At 52.6% G+C, this 18,474-nt stretch overlaps 1 protein-coding gene across 1 annotated transcript in view; it reads right to left on the bottom strand.

The window, feature by feature from the left end:
• The window catches only part of tet2 (tet methylcytosine dioxygenase 2), a 31,799-nt gene extending 30,989 nt beyond the window's left edge, over positions 1 to 810 (bottom strand). The window contains exon 1 of the mRNA XM_048999711.1: positions 636 to 810. The gene's annotated coding sequence lies outside the window, so the exon portion shown is untranslated. The remainder of the gene's footprint in view (positions 1 to 635) is intronic.
• Positions 811 to 18,474: the final 17,664 nt, after the last annotated feature.

Below are 18,474 nucleotides of genomic sequence, written 5' to 3'. Positions count from 1 at the left end.
TTTTGTATTTATAGTTACCCCCAGCCTTTTAACCAAAGTGGCGGCACACGAGCGCTCAGAAAATAACCAGAGGAAGGGAGTGGGGGGGGGGAGAGAGAGAGAGAGAGAGAGAGAGAGCCTCAGACACTCAGAAAAGCGTGAACATTCTGTTAAAAACAAAGGTTTCCCCTAAAGTTGGAGAACTTTCAGCTTACAGGTTCTGCAAATAAAGTAGAGTCCAGTATGAACAGGCAGAACACAGAGACCACTCTGCCCCTAAAGCAGCCGCATCTGTGAATAATGACCGGGGGGGGGTGGTGAGGGGGTAGAGTGCCGTACAGTCACCTAAATGTCTCTGTTTCTTAAAACATTGAGAGAAAATGTTCAGAGAAAAAAATGGGGGGGGGGGGGGAGGCTTAGTAAAAAAAAATAAGGACGACTAGGCTAGCTGTACTTCGTAACTACAAAGAAGAAAAAAAAACAGAAATGAAAAATGTCAGCCATGTTGGAGAAGGCTTATTAATACCTCCCTCCTTATTACGGTGCCTCTCACGTACAACAGCCAAGCCCCGGCTTCCACACGCACAAAACCAGACGGCAGCGGGGGAGGAACACAGCCTCTCGGACAGAAAGCCCACGCGGGCAAGAGCGCTTACCTGGCGATGCGTCCCTCCGCCGCACGGAATTCCGGCAAACCGTCCGGCTCTGCGCTTTCACACAATCCTACAGGGCGGCCATCTTGTCTCCTTCTGTTCTTCTGTGAAGCAGACTGTCCTCCGCATCAATATTCATAGGGCCGTCTGACGTCTGCTCTCATCACCGGGGGTGGGTGGCCGGGGGAGGGGGGGGGGGGGGGGGGGGAAGCTGGTTCTGCCGGCGGCCTCTCCGGGCTACATGTGTAGCTGGGGAATCGGGGACGAGACACGGCAGCGGAGAGAGAGAGAGGCCAGCAGGCTGAGGATCCACGCTGAACTGCCGAGCCAAGTAGACACGGAATCTCTTTGCCGCGGAGTCCTCCCACACAAAGGGCCTGAGTTTCCTTCACCACCAAACCCGCCCCCCCCCCTCCTCCCCTGCCCCCCCCCAACAGCACTTACCAACCCCCTTCCTTGTCTTTCTGTTTTTTTTTCCCTCAGCCGCACACAATAGTGCACAGTGTGCCGGCTGCCCGGAAGCCCCGGACTGGATCTCGTGGGACGTGGCTCGCCGGCTTCCCCTGCCTGATCTCTCTCGCTGACAGGGGCCTCCGGCTTATCTTCTTGGCCAGATGCCAGCCCTCCCACTGGATGAGGAAGAGGGTCGCAGAAGCAGATTGGGCAAACGGCCCTGATATTCGACCGGTGGGGAGCCTGGTTTCTTCACTTCCTCCTTTCTCATGGCATCATTTTTGCTCGTGAAAAAGGTCGGCGAATCCTGCCCCTCCGTCGAAATGAGCGCCGCACCCCCCCACCCCGCACCCCGTGTTCCCGAGGGACTGAGCCGCCTGCCGGCAGCAAACGGGCCATGACCCACAAGCCGGATTCCGTGATCCAGGATACTCCGCACACTCCCGGAGAAGGGTGGCACGGCACCCTGCCGATTATTTCGACACGTGCCGGCTGACTGCATCCCGACCTTTGAGAGCCTTAGCGGAGCCCGTAGATCTCTGCTCGGATGTGTGTATGCGTGTGTGTGTGTGGGCGTGCATGCACCCTTCAAGCCCCGCCCCCTGTTTACACTGGCCACGTGGACTAAAGACTGGTCGCGAGGGAGCAGGCGTTAAGAGATGTCAGCCGATGAGGAGAGACCGGGATGTCCGGTAATGTCCGACCCTCCGTGTCCGTATTCATGGCAGGAGAGAGGCGCAAAAAGACTCCCAAAAAAAGACTCCCGAAAACCCAAAAAACCAGCGGACTGACTCTCGATCTCCTTCCGCTGCCCCGTGACACCGAGTCCCTGTTGTTCACACATGCACAACGCCCGGCTTGTTCGCCACACACCGGTTCCGGCGACGACTAAGCCAAATTCCTCAACCCCACTCGGACACTCGCCTTTTCCAGCCTCGCCGTGAACCGGACTGGCATGCATGTGTGTGTATGTGTGTGTGCATGTGTGAGCGCGTTTGTGAATGTCTGTTTTTTTTTTTTTTTTCTCAGAGAAGCTCCCTTTGATCAGCTTTCCACAGCTTGGGTCAAAGATCAAAATTCCTTCCCAATTAGACAAAACATCAAAGGGTCCAGATGCGGGGCCGACCGGCGGCAGCCGTGGTGACCGCGGCGACTCGGGTGACCTCGCCGCTGCCTGAACGGAGCCTCTCTCTCAAAAGACAACCGGAAAATGTTCTCTTCATATCCCTGTCAGCAATAATATCATAAGGCTCAGGCAGCTGTGCTATCCATAACCGTAAGGGCAGCTAGCAGAATATCTCATAAAATGGTCACGCATTACATTACCTTTTAAACAGCGCCCCCTTTCAGAATCACCTAAAACACCCAAAAAACCTTGTAATGCATTCATAGAACATTCAGTGCACCTTCATAATGCATTCATAGAACATTCAGTGCACCTTCATAATGCATTCATAGAACATTCATAAGCAGCACGTAAGCATACCATAACATCCGAACATTCCTTAACAACTTTAATATACATTAATACAAACATTATATGATTATACGATTTTAATGTTTGGTATTAATAATATGCTGTCATGTGTTGTTCATTAAAAGTATTCTGAATGCAATGCTTTAAGACATGTTAAGGTATATTTAACATATACATGCATTCTGAAGGTGAAGTTATTGCGAAGCGTTATCCATAAAACTTTTTTACTATCTGTGTTAGTTGTTAGTTAGCAAATGTTATTTCTAAGACTGAAGTATCTGAAGGAGTTAAAATTAAAGGACAAGAATAATAGGGTCAGCAGGCTGATTTTGTCCGGATTATAGCCGTGTGGCAGCGAAGTGCTTCTCAGACGTCCTGTTCTCTTCGTCATCCCCGTTCCCCCGCCGCACTCTGTCCGAGACCCGCTGGCCAGGCCATCCCCCTCCTCCATCCCTGGGCCCATTTAAGCAGGTGGTTCCTGTCTGAAAATGATCTACCCACTGGCCCCGGTCCAGTTTGAAAGGTGGCTCTGCCCCATTCCATGACAGCGGTCATATTTGTTAACTGAATAGTTGGGGGCTCGGAGCAGAAGAGGAGATTTGTTTTCACGCTGCAGCAGTGGGGGCGGGGGGATTGTTGGTGGCCGGGCCTGCCTGCGTAGCTGAGCGCCTTTGCGGGCCGGTTTTACTAGCCCCCGGGGTTGGCCTGCTCCATCATCGCGGACGCCGTAGTGGCTCGGCTCTGGGTTAATCTCATCTGAGCCGCCCCTCCCCCGCCGGCGGCCTGCCCGTGCCTTGGCACCAGGACAATGCCACTGATCCGCTTATGCTGGGAGAGCGGCAGCCAATCAGCTCGCACCGCTCTCTTATTCCGCTCCATTAGCCCTGACAAAAATTCTCGTACTTCACTCGGTCTGTTCATTCAAAATTTAAAAAGGCAGAGAGACATGTGGTTATTCTGCCTGTAATTAAAATATTTAGGCAAGGCGAGGCGCTGTAATCCAGCATAAAATATTAATTATAAATTATTAATTATTAAATATGCAGCCAGATTGGCACATTTCCCGGGCGATGTTCCCGCACCCCATCCGTGGTGCATTCTGGGATAGGTTCCAGGTTCGCCACCACCCTGAATGAGAAGCTCTGGTGAAGGATGGATGAACTGTAACTATGGCAACAGTAACAGCAGGATGGATGTCAGCAAGCCCACCATGGAGATCGCTGGGAATATACCTGTTCTGGGCAGGCAAGGAAGGTTAAATGGTAGGTTGGTGGTGGCAGCGGTGGTGGGAGAGATGCTCTTTACGCAGGGAAAGCCCCCCCCCCCAGCACACCCAGGAGAGGTGACGTCACCCCCCGCAGTTACTTAAATCCCCAGTTGCGTCACGCTGGCCAACTAGTGGTGGCTGATTAGACCCTCCGCCGCCCCCCATGATAAAAACACAGCTTGACGCACAGATAGGAGGCGAAAGCCCCCCCCCCCCCACCCCTCCACAACTGGCCCCAGCACTCTCTCTAATCTCCTTCCCTCTCCTCCTTATTGTCAGGTGAAGTCAAGCCTGGGAGAGGACAAAAGCTGCCTGACACTGCTTGACTTGGGGCCCCTGCTTGACTTGGGGCCCCTGCTTGACTTGGGGCCGCTGACATTAGTAGATTCACCTAAAGGGCTTTTATGACACATTAAAGCTGTGTTACTGCCGCCCAGCCATTAAAGTTTTAATTCCACACGCCCAGAAGGGGATCTTGGTAAACAGTCATTGAGTGTCTTTCAGAATGTGTGCGCTGGGGGGAGTGAAACATAAAATGTTTTGGAATGGGGCAGGATCATTTAAAAAAAAAAAAAAAAACGCTTTTGCAAATGTGAGGGATGGCTGACAGTGCTCAGTGCTGGCCGGCTGGCCCGCTGTCCACGTGCTGCGCTCTTTATCCATGCGGTGTGTGGTCAGGCACGCTTGTGGCGGCTCTGCATGCTAAGCTTGCTAACACACATTTTTAAGCCAATCGGAGCTCTCCATCATATGATGTAACCGCCCTCCCTCTAACCTCTTCCCCTCCTTCTCCTCTCACATACAGGCAATTAGGTGATCCCTCCTATCCGGTGCCTTCATATAACGATGCAGGCAGCTGTCTGTCATTCACCCCACTGCCCCCCCCCCCCCCCCCAGACAAAGATGAGCCCTAAACTTCTCACTTCACGTGTCGTGAGCCCTCAGGGGACTGTCCAGAGCGGGGGCACACTTGTCACTTGGAGGAATTCGTGCCTTGTTGTTACGCCCCCCTTTGGGGAGGATTAAACTAACATTTTCCCAAAGGCGGCGGGGGTCTGCACCTGGGCTGACCGACTCTGGCGCTATTAAACCGCCGCTTACCGCAACGAAAGAACCTAATGCTAATTCTGACGTTAATGCTAATGCTAACGGTTATGCTACTGCTAAGTGCTAACAGCACGATTCGGGTCACGCTGTACTTAATCTCTGAGCACATATGCAATATCAGTCTTCCATGGCTGCTTATCGTCTATACGGTTCTGGCAATCCTGGAATCATTCCCTGGATGCGCGGGGCACAAGGCAGGGCGCAGGATCCCAGTCCATCTCAGGGCACAGACGCAAACACGCACACAAACACACACCCTAAGGGCAATTCGGATACCCCGGTGTAGCTATCTGCCTGTTTTAGGACACCAGGGAGGAAACGTTATTCCCACGGGACATTAACAGAAATACAGGGAAGACATTCAAACTCAGACGCATGCGGTAGAGGTTTCGGGATTGAAACCCACAACCCTCCGCAGCTTACCGAACAGCATCTGCCGCATCCCTGGCCCCGTGGATCCAACGGTCCGTGTCTGTGTGTGCAGGGGGGGAAGGGGGGTGTGTGCACTGTTCTGCTGTCATTCTTTTGATTTCCGCTAGCGGGGGTAAAAAGGATTAAATCGGCAAGCCGCACAGAAGTGGGGGGGCACGAGGTGACTGCTGGTGTGGGCAGTCCCCGCACCACCGCTCTCCACGCCGTACCTGCTTAACGAGGCCCTCTGGGGCTCCCTCCATCCGCACTCCTCACCCTCTTGGTCCCACGCTGCCTAATTGCTTGTTTCGGCTTTTGGGGGGGGCGTATAGCCCCGGGGCGAGGGGAGGACGGGAGAATTGATGCCTGACTGAACTGTAATCAGATGATGCTTGGAAAGATCGTAAGGCCGTTTTCATTAGGTTAATCACCGCTTTTTAATTATAAAATTAAAGGCTGTTATTTCTGGGTCTATCTGTGTATGTGTGTTTTGCATGTGTGTATGTCTTTCTGTGTATGTTTCTGTGTGTGTGTGTGTGTGTGTGTGTGTGGCTGGGTGTCTGCCTGTGTTTGTCTGTGTGTGTGCGTGCCCAGCAGAGTGGAGACCCCCCCCCCACCACCACCGGCTGACGGCCTCGCTGTAAAAGGTCTTCAGGGACACGTTCCCGTGGCGACCCACTGCTTCCCGCGACCACGGGGGGGAGTGGGGGGCCTCCAAGGCTTGTGAAGGCTTACGGCATTCAGGCTGAAGGTGCCTCAGGCCTGCTTCGAGGTGGGGGCGGGCATGCTGTCCTCTGGGGGGGGGGGGGGGGGGCTGCTCAGGGCATGTTTCCCCACTGCTGGTAGATTCTCGCTCCGTTCCCATGGTGTGGAGAGGTGGAGGAGGTGTGGCAGCCACTAGCAGACTAGTGATTAGATGGGGTGGGGGTCCCCTCATTTGAAAGGGCACCCAATTTTAAAAATAGTACAATATAATCACTCGTAGGATAGAGGACATACGTCTGCTACCAAAGAACGTAATGTAAACCCCTGAAGTCATGGGACATTATCTGATTATTATTTCAGGGCTATGCAGAGACTTTTTGGGGGGGGCAGGTGCTGAAAGGTTAACAAAGGGACACTCAGTACATTTAAAGCTCACACACAAGTTCACATTAAATAATTTGGGGCAAAACAGGTAGATGCTCAGGCACTGCCCCCCACCAAACTTGCCTGGTTTATTTCTTGCTACATTTCTGTGTCCCAAAGAGAAGCTTCAAAGCCCAAGTGAGCTTCAGAGCGAACTTTCCATTTAAGATACAGCATGTCCTTCACTTTCCGTAAATCGAGTGCTACTGTAAGCTCCACCTACACCCTGACCCGCCTTATGGTGCCTGGGTAAGCTCCGCCCACACTCTGACCCGCCTTATGGTGCCTGGGGTAAGCTCCGCCCACACTCTGACCCGCCTTATGGTGCCTGGGTAAGCTCCGCCCACACTCTGACCCGCCTTATGGTGCCTGGGTAAGCTCCGCCCACACTCTGACCCGCCTTATGGTGCCTGGGTAAGCTCCTCCCACACTCTGACCCACCTTATGGTGCCTGGGTAAGCTCCTCCCACACTCTGACCCGCCTTATGGTGCCTGGGTAAGCTCCGCCCACACTCTGACCCACCTTATGGTGTCTGGGTAAGCTCCGCCCACACTCTGACCCGCCTTATGGTGCCTGGATAAGCTCCGCCCACACTCTGACCCGCCTTATGGTGCCTAGGTAAGCTCCTCCCACACTCTGACCCGCCTTATGGTGCCTGGGTAAGCTCCTCCCACACTCTGACCCGCCTTATGGTGACTGGGTAAGCTCCGCCCACACTCTGACCCGCCTTATGGTGCCTGGGTAAGCTCCGCCCACACTCTGACCCGTCTTATGGTGCCTGGGTAAGCTCCGCCCACACTCTGACCAGCCTTATGGTGCCTGGGTAAGCTCCTCCCACACTCTGACCCGCCTTATGGTGACTGGGTAAGCTCCGCCCACACTCTGACCCGCCTTATGGTGCCTGGGTAAGCTCCACCCATGCCCCAGCCTGCCTTACGGTCCCATATAGAACCCGGGTATGCTGGCCACATTTACACGCCATCTTTTATCATCACAGGCCCGGTCGGTCTGTGAGTCATCCCAAACCTGGAATGTTTGCCCCTAGGCCAGTGGTTTCTCTTTCCTTGGCCATCCTGTATTTTTCCTCAGATAACAAGCCGCCTCAGAGATAGTAAAAGTCTCACCAAGTCTGAGCCTTCCATAAATTTCCCATTCTCTCGGGGATGAGCGCGCCATGCGTGATTAAACTGCAAGGGAGCCGATAACACGCTCCATCATACACGGCATTTCTATTCCGGGGCCACGTTTTCTTTTTAAACTTCAAACACGACTCGATCGACATAACCCTTTCTCTTTTATATTCCAAAATGATACAGTGTATTATTCATTAACTTCAGAAGAAAGACTGCATTTATTTTACGTTGTGATGACGTTATAGCCAACGGGGAGCTTTTTTGTGTTTTTTTTTACGCACTCCTTTGAGGGCGCCATTAGTTCACAGCCCTGATTTTCTGTCAAATCCCAAATTTAGAGCCTGTGGTCTGAACCACAGCGCCTTATTGGAGGATAAAATAACGCTTCTTCTTCAAACCCCACCCCCCCCGCCCCCCCCCCCCCACCAGTGATTGGTAGGACGGCAGCCTGACAGGTTAAGCCCATTGGTCGTTCTTAACACACGGAGGAATTGGCTCCTGTTTAAGAATAAAACTGTCAGCGCAGTTGCTACGGCGACCTCATCCTCGACTCTACCCTCAATCATATTCCCAAGCATAGATATCTGGTGGTTTTAAACCCAGCCAGGACTGAGCACAGCGTCGCCGTACCCAGGTCCCCAGTGTCCTAGGTGACTGGCCGGGACAGCTGTCTGAATGCTGGAATCCCAAGCCTCTTTCCTTCATTCCTTCCTCTGACTTCTTAAAGAGATTAATATAGCCTCAATAAAGCCTTAATGGAATCTATTTGCTTTCTGTTATTTTCTACATATTCATCTCCCTGACGACTGACTTCAGAACCGACGCAGTTCCTGCAACATCCTGCTAAATTTAGCAGCTTTGGTTCGGTACAGGAAAGCCGGGCTCATTGGAAGATGCCCCTCCTCTGTCACAGATACGAGGCTTCCTCAGGAGATCGCTTTATCTTTTCCCTGACGGCTAACCGCGAACAGAGATCGCCGCTCGGATTCCGTAGCCGCTGGAAATATCCAGCCCCTCCACTCGCTTGTTACGTTGACAGAGAAAAAATAGGTGGTGTTGGGCTGTCGCCATTCTTAGTAACGTCAAGTTTCGCGTCAAGCCAGGAAGTTTGCATCGGGGGGGGGGAGAAACAGGTATGTGTAGCGATTACCAAAGGCCCATCCGGTGGAAGAATAGGAGACATGTTGGTCTACAGGTTGAAGCTGAATGTCTCGGGCCGTGTTTAGCTCAGAACCACGGAACTGGACGGCCGCTCAGATCAGCAGCACTGGGATGTACATGCTCTCCACACTTTTGCATATTCCAGTTCCCTCACACTATCTGCGTGTGCTGCAAATCCACGCTCTCCATGTGTCGCCGCCTGTTCCCTCTAGGTATTCCGGTTTCCCCTGCGGTTCAGGAGTGTCTCGGGTTGTGACTATGACTGGTCATGTGAATCTGCGAGAACCTGCCCCAGATGTCCCCAGCATCTCCTACAACCTCCCCTCCCTCACAGGTTCACGTACCGCTCCTCTAACCAGACGAGGAGACGAGAGTTACAGTACGCTGTGTCAAATGCAGGTTTTAGTACTTTAATAAACAGGCCTTGAGTTGAAAGAACCGGCAGGCTCATATTAGCTTCCGGTTTGATATATGTCTCTTCCGGTTTGATATATGGTCTCAAAATGTTTTCGATGCGTGTTGGTTTAATCACCATATTTCTGAATCTTTTTCCAGCTGAATTTAAGAATCTCACATTGCCCGATAAACAGGAAAACGGCACCGGGGCCGTATCGGGAATACAGTTTAATCACGTGGTTCACCATGTGTCGATCTCGTGTCGAATTGCATCTGACCGGTGATAATTCACATGACGGCGGAGTGGCTGCGGTCTTGGCCTGTGTCTCTCAGCGGTGCGCGAGCTGAACACAAAGGCAGGACTTCTGAAGGCTTCCATGCAGGTACTCGTTTGTACGGAAAAGCAGGAGGAGCAAGCGCCCCCCCACACTGAGAGGATTAGCCGTCCATGAGTCGAGTCCTGGGGGGCGACCTTACCCCCGAAACCCCTCCCAGAGGCATCTACGCATAGTTTTACCCTCCAGACCTGCGTCAAAGCATTGACTTTAAGACACCTCACCTCCAGCACCTTCTGTCCCATCCTGTCATCTCCTCAAAATCAAGAATCTCTAGATCAGACCTTATCATGAAAAATAAATTTTTTTTTGGGCGATTCTGGACGTTCCTGTGTTCCTCCTTCTAGAACCAAAGGGCGACACCTGGATCTGAAGGTTCTGATGAAGGCAGCTGGGCCAGTTGGTGAAGGTACTGGAAGCAGGCGGGGTTTTTATAAGCGAGTCATTCTTTTCACCACCGTGTTTGGTACATCCATCAGGAAGACAGACCAAATGAAGCAGAATGAAGATATTTACCCAGGAATCCTACCTCATTAATAATGTTTGCTTTTTCTGGTAAGGTGAGAAGCTGACAAAAGGTTTCATCAGAATCTTTCACTCCTCTACAACACTGCCCCTAGTGGTCAGACCTGGGAACTGCTCTGAATTGTGGACACACACATAGGCTCATGAATACTGGGCATTTTTCATTTGAATGAATTAGCATTCTGAGTCCATGAGCAGGATAAGCGGGTGGGAGGTGGATGGATGGATGGATGGATGGATGGATGACATTCTCACGTGCAATTGGAAGGTTTTAGTCTCAGAGAAAGGCTCTTAAAAACTGGAGGTGTGACATCCACGATTTGAAAGCTTCAGGCCATTTTGGCCTAAAAAACATCCAGGCGGACCAAAGTATCCTGCGTCTGTGAATCTGTGAATGTGCTGTACCGCTTCTCAGTGATCCTCGGGGACGGGAGCTGATCCTGTGTGAATAACGAGGGCCCCCCTAAACGACGCGGTGGAGACGCCGGCCTCTCCTGCAGATAAGCGGATAAACGTACGAGTCTCATTAGATTCCTAACTGGCGGAGTGGGAGGGAAGGAAGAGGCACAGAGGTGGGGGGGGGGGGGGGGGCACTGGCAAGGGGACAGAGTGAAACCCCTAATTAGAGAGATGTATCACCGATGCTGCATCCTCACATCGGGAGCTGGATGGCCACAAATCACACAACGTGACCGAGAGGGCAAAATATCGTCATTTTATTTTTCGCCAGCTAAGCGATCGGTTCCTCTACAGCGCTAGCGTCCAATAAAACGTTAATTGCATCTGTCCTGGGAAGCGAGGGGGGGCTGCCTGTGAAATAAAGTTCATTGCCCTTACATTAGCATGCAACCCTGGCCACCAAGGTCTGCGACACGTTCACGCATTTAATGCATTTTCTGCATCACACGGCGACAGGCAGCAATCATTCATGCGTCGAGATCCTGCGCTCTTTCTCTGACATTACCTCATCCCCATGTCCCATTGCCATAGGAGGGACAGGTCTTGTCAGCTACGATATCAGTATTTACTGCAGGGTTTAATTTGCATGGGACCGCCCACCCATTTACCTAGGAATTAGGGTAAATAGCAGATGCCCCATGAAATACTGGCATCCCATTCTGTGTTTTCTCATTCCGCTTGCTTTGTGCTTCCTGGGATTGGTTCTAGGTTCACCCCAGCTCCGTCCTGAATATGCAACTGGAAGTTGGAATGGATGGATTAATTAAACATTTCGCAGCACTCAATATCCATACGTGCTCAGAAGGGGGTGCTGTTGCTGCGTCCCTGCAAGGTTGTAGGTTTGAATCTCATACTGTGGCTTTGTGGACTTTTTCTGCTCTCGCTGTATGTGTCCGGGTAAATTGGCAACTCTGAATTGCCTGCATATTTTCAGAGCGTGCGTGTGCCTGGTGTGTGTGTGTTTGTGTGTGTGTATGTATGTGCGTGATTCTGTCTTGTTCTGCACTCCGCCTTATGCTCTTTATTCTCAGGGATTGGCTCAAAATCGCTTTGACCCGAAGGCGATACGGAATTACTAAAGATGCATGAAAACCGACGGATCTTTTCCTCCATTAATTCTACATTACTGTGCTGCCAGCAGAGAGCGCTGTTCGGCTTGGAAGCGAGGTTGGTTTTCGGGCGCGTGAAAAGAACTTCCCACCACGCAGTGTCAGAATAAAAAGAAAATAGTATATCCCACAATTTGCCGAGATTAATGAAAAACCAAGCTAATTAAACACCCATGCATTGGACATGTTATCTACATCCTGTCAGCATATCTATATTTCTATTTGTAATTTTTCTATATAATTTACTATCTATATTTGGCAAAAATATGTATTGTGTTTAAAGCAGGATTGACAGATGTTTTTGTTGAGCCAAAACCGGATTGTCCTGTCAGTACTATCAGCGCCCTAAAACCGCCTCTCTGTGTTCTTTTACACGCATACTCGGGTACGGGAGCGTGATGAAGAACCGATGCCAGATGTGTGTCAAAGAAAAAAAAACGTTCTATAGCTGCAAGGCATTATGAGAAGTACAATATATCACTTAAGGTAAATATTATATGTATAACATATAAAGCTTGTGAACAAATAGATTCCTTATTTGTTTAAAAGGACACCAAGTACATCCGGTATCGATGAAGATCAGCAGCACCGTGAACGCCTTCCTGTTCGGAGGGTCCGACTTTTAGGCTGGTGCCTTGTTCGCGGTTCTGTTTCCCTTCTAGGCCGGGCCTCGTATTACAGCCCTCCGAACATTTCCTGTGTGCATCCACCGCTGAATCCTCCCTCCCTGGAAAGGTGGGGGGGGGGGGGGGTGACATCTTCCTGGTAAATGCATGACAAGTTCAGAGTTTTCCTGCACATTTTTTATTTCTGCTGTTTTTTTTTTTGTCAAAGAACAGCAAGGTCTTTTTTTTTTGGGGGGGGGGGGGGGGGGGGGGGGAGCGGAGCTCACTCTCTCCTATGTGTTTCCTTTAGTCTCTGCTTCAGATACTGGGCCAATGTCATCCAGTAAAGAATGAAGGAATGATTAATGAAGCTGTTTTTTAAAATATATATTTTTTTATGTAATTCAGGCGAGGTGTGGAATGGGGACGTGGTCAGACAAGAGGGTGGACAGAGGAGGGGTGCAGTCTGCTCGTAACATGAATGTGTGCACACTTGTACCATGTATTTGCCCCAGATGGTTATTCCTCCAAGCTGAATCTTTCCCCTAATAAGAACCGTAGTTCTGAGAATTGTGGAATAGCTCAGTTGAGCTGGGTTAGATGCCGAAATGAGACCCACTTTTTCAAAATGGGAACCAACTACAGATTAAATCACTAGTGATGAGGGACAGTCCAGACCGAGCCGGTATGAAACATGGATCCCATGTGGCTCAGAGCCAGACTGGGACGTCCATATCTGAGGGGCGCCTCAGCCATAATGGGAACTGGAACTGGTACGCAGGAGTAACCGAGATTTTCCTGCATGCTAGCACAGGTGCCTGATGCAGAGAGGTGCAGGGAGACACAGTGCAACTACAGGAGGGATGGGGGGGCAGGGAGGCACTAGGAGAAGCTGCGAGATGCAGGGAGGCACAGTGCAACTATGGGGAGTGATACGCGGGTGCAGGGAGGCACAAGGAGGAGCTGGGAGGTGCAGGGAGACACAGTGCAACTATGGGAGGGATAGCGGGGTGCAGGGAGGCACTAGGAGGAGCTGGGAGGTGCAGGGAGACACAGTGCAACTACGGGAGGGATAGCGGCGGGCAGGGAGGTACTAGGAGGAGCTGGGAGGTGCAGGGAGACACAGTGCACCTACGGGAGGGATAGCGGGGGCAAGGAGGCACTAGAAGGAGCTGGGAGGTACAGGGAGACACAGTGCAACTACGGGAGGGATAGCGGGGTGCAGGGAGGCACTAGGAGGAGCTGGGAGGTGCAGGGAGACACAGTGCAACTATGGAGGGATAGCGGGTGCAGGGAGGCACTAGGAGGAGCTGGGAGGTACAGGGAGACAGTGCAACTACGGGAGGGATAGCAGGGGGCAAGGAGGCACTAGAAGGAGCTGGGAGGTACAGGGAGACACAGTGCAACTACGGGAGAGATAGCAGGGGGCAGGGAGGCACTAGGAGAAGATGGGAGGCGCAGGGAGATACTGGGCAACAACGGGAGGGATAGTGAGGGGCAGGGAGGTACTAGGAGGAGCTGGGAGGTACAGGGAGACACAGTGCAACTACGGGAAGGATAGCGGGGGGCAGGGAGGTACTAGGAGGAGCTGGGAGGTGCAGGGAGACACAGTGCACCTACGGCAGGGATAGCGGAGGCAAGGAGGCACTAGAAGGAGCTGGGAGGTACAGGGAGACACAGTGCAAACTACGGGAGGGATAGCGGGGTGCAGGGAGGCAACTTGGAGGAGCTGGGAGGTGCAGGGAGGACACAGTGCAACTATGGGAGGGATAGTGGGGTGCAGGGAGGCACTAGGAGGAGCTGGGAGGTGCAGAGAGGACAGTGCAACTACGGGAGGGATAGCAGGGGGCAAGGAGGCACTAGAAGGAGCTGGGAGGTACAGGGAGACACAGTGCAACTACGGAGGGATAGCGGGGGTGCAGGGAGGCACTAGAAGGAGCTGAGAGGTACAGGGAGACACAGTGCAACTACGGGAGGGATAGCGGGGGTGCAGGAGGCACTAGAAGGAGCTGGGAGGTACAGGGAAGACACAGTGCAACTACGGGAGGGGATAGCGGGGGTGCAGGGAGGCAACTAAGAGGAGCTGGGAGGGGCAGGGAGATACAGGGCAACTACGGGAGGGATAGTGGGGGGGCAGGGAGGCACTAGGAGGAGATGGGAGGTGCAGGGGAGATACAGGGCGTGGGGGGGCAGGGGGCAGGAAGGATCGGGAGGCACTGATAGGTGCAGGGAGGCATAGGACAACCATGGGAGGGCCAAGGATGTGGTGGGGAGGCACAGCAGCAGGCAGGGAGGCACTAGGAGGTGCAGGGATAAATGGGGGAGCACAGAGAGGTGCAGGGAGACACAGGGCAACCATGGGAGGGGCAGAGAGGCAGTGGGGAGGCACAGCAGGGGACAGGGAGGCGCGAGGAGGCACAGGTAGGTGCAGGGAGATGCAAGGCAGCCCTGGGTGATGTGAAGAGGCCCTGGGAGGTAGAAGGAGGTATACCAGCCACGCTAGCGAAGCAGACAGCCTAGGGGGCGCGTGTCAGGTGCGTAGCCCAATGCCACACAGGCCGCCGCCCCTGCCGTTCATCATCGTTATGCTTGCTAATCCATGCTGGCTCCCCCCCCCACGGGGAGCCCCGGTCGGCGGACACTCCAACGGGCGATGCCGCGTAATTACAAAGCTTAATTGTGTTCATTAATTAATTAAAACGAGCTCAGGACTATTAGCGGCTTCGCTCCGAGGAGGAATGCCCCCCCGACAGGGGACCACTAACAGCGCGAGGCGGGGGGGCTCATGCTCCGTATCGGATTCCCCGATTGACGTTGTGGCGCTGCGACTCGCAGTTCCTGCCGTGACTGGAGCCTCACAGACCCCCCAGCTCGCGGTTCTCGCCGTGACTGGAGCCTCACAGACCCCCAGCTCGGAGTTCCCGCCGTGACCGGAGCCTCACAGACCCCCCAGCTCGCGGTTCTCGCCGTGACCGGAGTCTCACAGACCCCAGCTCGTAGTTCCCGCCGTGACCGGAGCCTCACAGACCCCCAGCTCGGAGTTCCCGCCGTGACCGGAGCCTCACAGACCCCCAGCTCGCAGTTCTCGCCGTGACCGGAGTCTCACAGACCCCCAGCTCGGAGTTCCCGCCGTGACCGGAGCCTCACAGACCCCCAGCTCGTAGTTCTCGCCGTGACCGGAGTCTCACAGACCCCCAGCTCGCAGTTCTCGCCGTGACCGGAGGTCTCACAGACCCCCAGCTCGCGGTTCTCGCCGTGACCGGAGTCTCACAGACCCCAGCTCGTAGTTCTCGCCGTGACCGGAGTCTCACAGACCCCCAGCTCGGAGTTCCCGCCGTGACCGGAGCCTCACAGACCCCCCAGCTCGCGGTTCTCGCCGTGACCGGAGTCTCACAGACCCCCCCAGCTCGCGGTTCTCGCCGTGACCGGAGTCTCACAGACCCCCAGCTCGTAGTTCCCGCCGTGACCGGAACCCCGCGGACCCCCATCTCATTACGCACTTACTCCAGCTCCCACTATGGCCATTTGAAGCCCCCTTACAGCTGCTAGGCTGGTTGCAGGAAAAAAAATAAAATAAAATAAAATAAAAGGACATTATTCATTTAGCCCGCAGACCTTCCCGTGCCTCGCTCCTGCTCTTAATACGTCGCATATAATTCAGGGCCGCACATGCTGGAAATACGGCACTCCAGAGCCCAATGAAAGCGACAGAGCGCTCTAGGGGTCCAACAGCTGCTCCCCACCTGGAATTGGATCTTAACGTCCCCCAGCCATAAATCCATAAACGGTCCCAAGCGTGCTCTCTCGCCATCCGGCGTCCGCCGCCACCGCGTCGCCCCGCAGCCGATTAGCGGTGTGAGTGCGTTCGCACCCGTAGCCGCAAGGGAGGGAGACCATGTTGAGTTGCCATATGCCCAAACCACAAAATCCAAACCGCGATGCAGCCTGTGGGACAGTGTTACTACGCTAAATGAATATCTCCTTTTCTCACTTGATATCTCTTTTTTTACGCATTAAAGTTTATTTTTCACTGAATTATTTCTCCTAAACATTCTGTGGGACAGATAAATAGAAGAGAAAGGGATTCAAATTTTAAAATAAAAAAAATAAAAAAAAAACGACTGACTTTTAGCCTGAGCTATATGATCACGGGAGGTCTGGAGTTGATGCAGTTAAGGTTTTATTGTAATGTCATTTTCAGATACCCTGAGATTCCTGGCGCCAAGATAAAATAAATCTCAGAGACACTGTAGAGATCCATTTTTCGAGAAGCGTAGCAGTGGCTGTGATCCTTGGTCGTGTTGATCTCATTTTCATAAAATAAAAAAAAAACATGAAAGCCAGAGATTTCACTAGTTTTACTCTTCATCCAGTCTGAGGGGGCGGAGCTCAGCATGTGATGTCATACTGGAGTCAAAGGACTGTTAACTGACCTGAATAGGTTTGGCTGGGCATTCTGTCCTGGCTTTGCCAGCCTGACTGTGAACGTGAGTGTGATAAGCTGGCACGTGGTGAGCCGGGCTGGGAGACTGTGTTTATATCCAGGTACATCAGCTCCCCCCCACTGGGCCTTTGGCTTTCGTGTACCCTCCCCCATCTTCAAACACTGCCGGCAACTGCCTCGCCCGCGTGCTCGCTCCCTCTCAGGACTGGCGTTCAGAGCCGGACCCCGGAGTGTGGGCTCCATAAAAACCAGAGTCCTCTGGATAGTCTCTCTGGCTTTTTGTCAGGAAGGAATTAGGCTGTCAGAAGCATGCGCATGTGCTTGCGTGCGTGCATGCGTGTGTGTGGTGTGCGCGCGTGCCTGTGTGTGCGTGTGTCTGTGTGTGCGTGGTACGTCTATTACATTGCGTAGCCACTATCACTAGCAGAGGCGTTTGCCCGACCTGAAACGAACGAGGGAACCGCCCGTAATTAACATCGATAAATGAAGCAACGTTAATAAGCAAAGTAAACACTAACATTTCGTGGCAAAAAACATGGAACAGCTCACATTCAAACTGTATTTTTCGCACATTTCGCAAAGTAGGGTATTTTAATTTTTTGCGACACCAATGCTTAAACATCAGCAAGATCTCAAAATATTTTTAAATACATCTCCTACTTTACTCCGAAATGTACTCGACTTTTCAACTGATTAATCCACCTCTGAGTCCTGTTAGAACATCATGGCCCTTATGAACACAAGATCCTTAAACGTCCAATCACATGTTCAGTCAGTGTCTATAACGAAGGTGACTAGCAAATGTTAGTCATCTATACAGTGGATATTTTGCTCTGGATATTCGGGTTCTGCATATGACTATTGCAGGGTCCCATCTGGGAATGGAACCGCCAACCCTGTTGTCACATGACCCTTCGACAGCGAATGAGGGACTGTACACTGCTGAGAACCTGTGGTCACGGAATACATTCTCAGAGTGTTTACGCTCAATGCTCCCCAGACATAAATTTACCCGTTTCGGTGGCTTCCCAATTGGCTGCATGCTGTAAACACTCACAAACTGCGTGTCGAACCCTCGCCCCCCCCCCCCAGACTGATGGTGCTCGTACCTGCTTAGTGCGACCTTTCAAACTCATGCTTAACGGGGCATTCTGAAAACCTAGCAGGGCGCATTATGCGAGGAGCAGGCTAATTGATGCAGGACTGCAGCAGGGACATGGCGTCCTGTTTTAGCACCGCACACTTGAGTGCCGCTGGAGCGATTCGCATCGTACCGGGTTCATCCGAGTCCGCTTCCCTTGATTAACAGGAACATGTGAATGGCAGGCGTTTGGGGCGAGAATTAGGAGCCACTTGTCAATGTGGCACAAAGCTGAACATGCAAGAACAGGACGACACATGCAGAAAACAGCATGAACACGCTTGCACGTATACACAGATACATACATGCAGACACACAGATCAATGCACAAACAGATGCACGCAGACACACAGACAGATGCATGCAGGCACTCAGATGGACACACAGAGACACACAGACAGACATTCACAGGCATGCAGACACACAAACAGACGCATGCAGGCACGAAAGACAGACACACAGAGAAACGCAGGCAGGCAGACAGACACACACAGGGAAGCACACGCAGGCAGACAGACCCACGCAGTCACACCTACAGACGCACACAGGCATGCAGACACACAGACAGACACATGCAGGCACGAAAGACAGACACACAGAGAAACGCAGGCAGGCAGACAGACACACGCAGACACACAGAAAGATGCACACAGGCATACATACAAACACACAGACACACGCATGCAGACA

Source organism: Brienomyrus brachyistius, unplaced genomic scaffold, assembly GCF_023856365.1.
Source record: "Brienomyrus brachyistius isolate T26 unplaced genomic scaffold, BBRACH_0.4 scaffold47, whole genome shotgun sequence".
Taxonomy (NCBI): domain Eukaryota; kingdom Metazoa; phylum Chordata; class Actinopteri; order Osteoglossiformes; family Mormyridae; genus Brienomyrus; species Brienomyrus brachyistius.
This window is presented reverse-complemented; position numbering and strand designations above follow the sequence as displayed.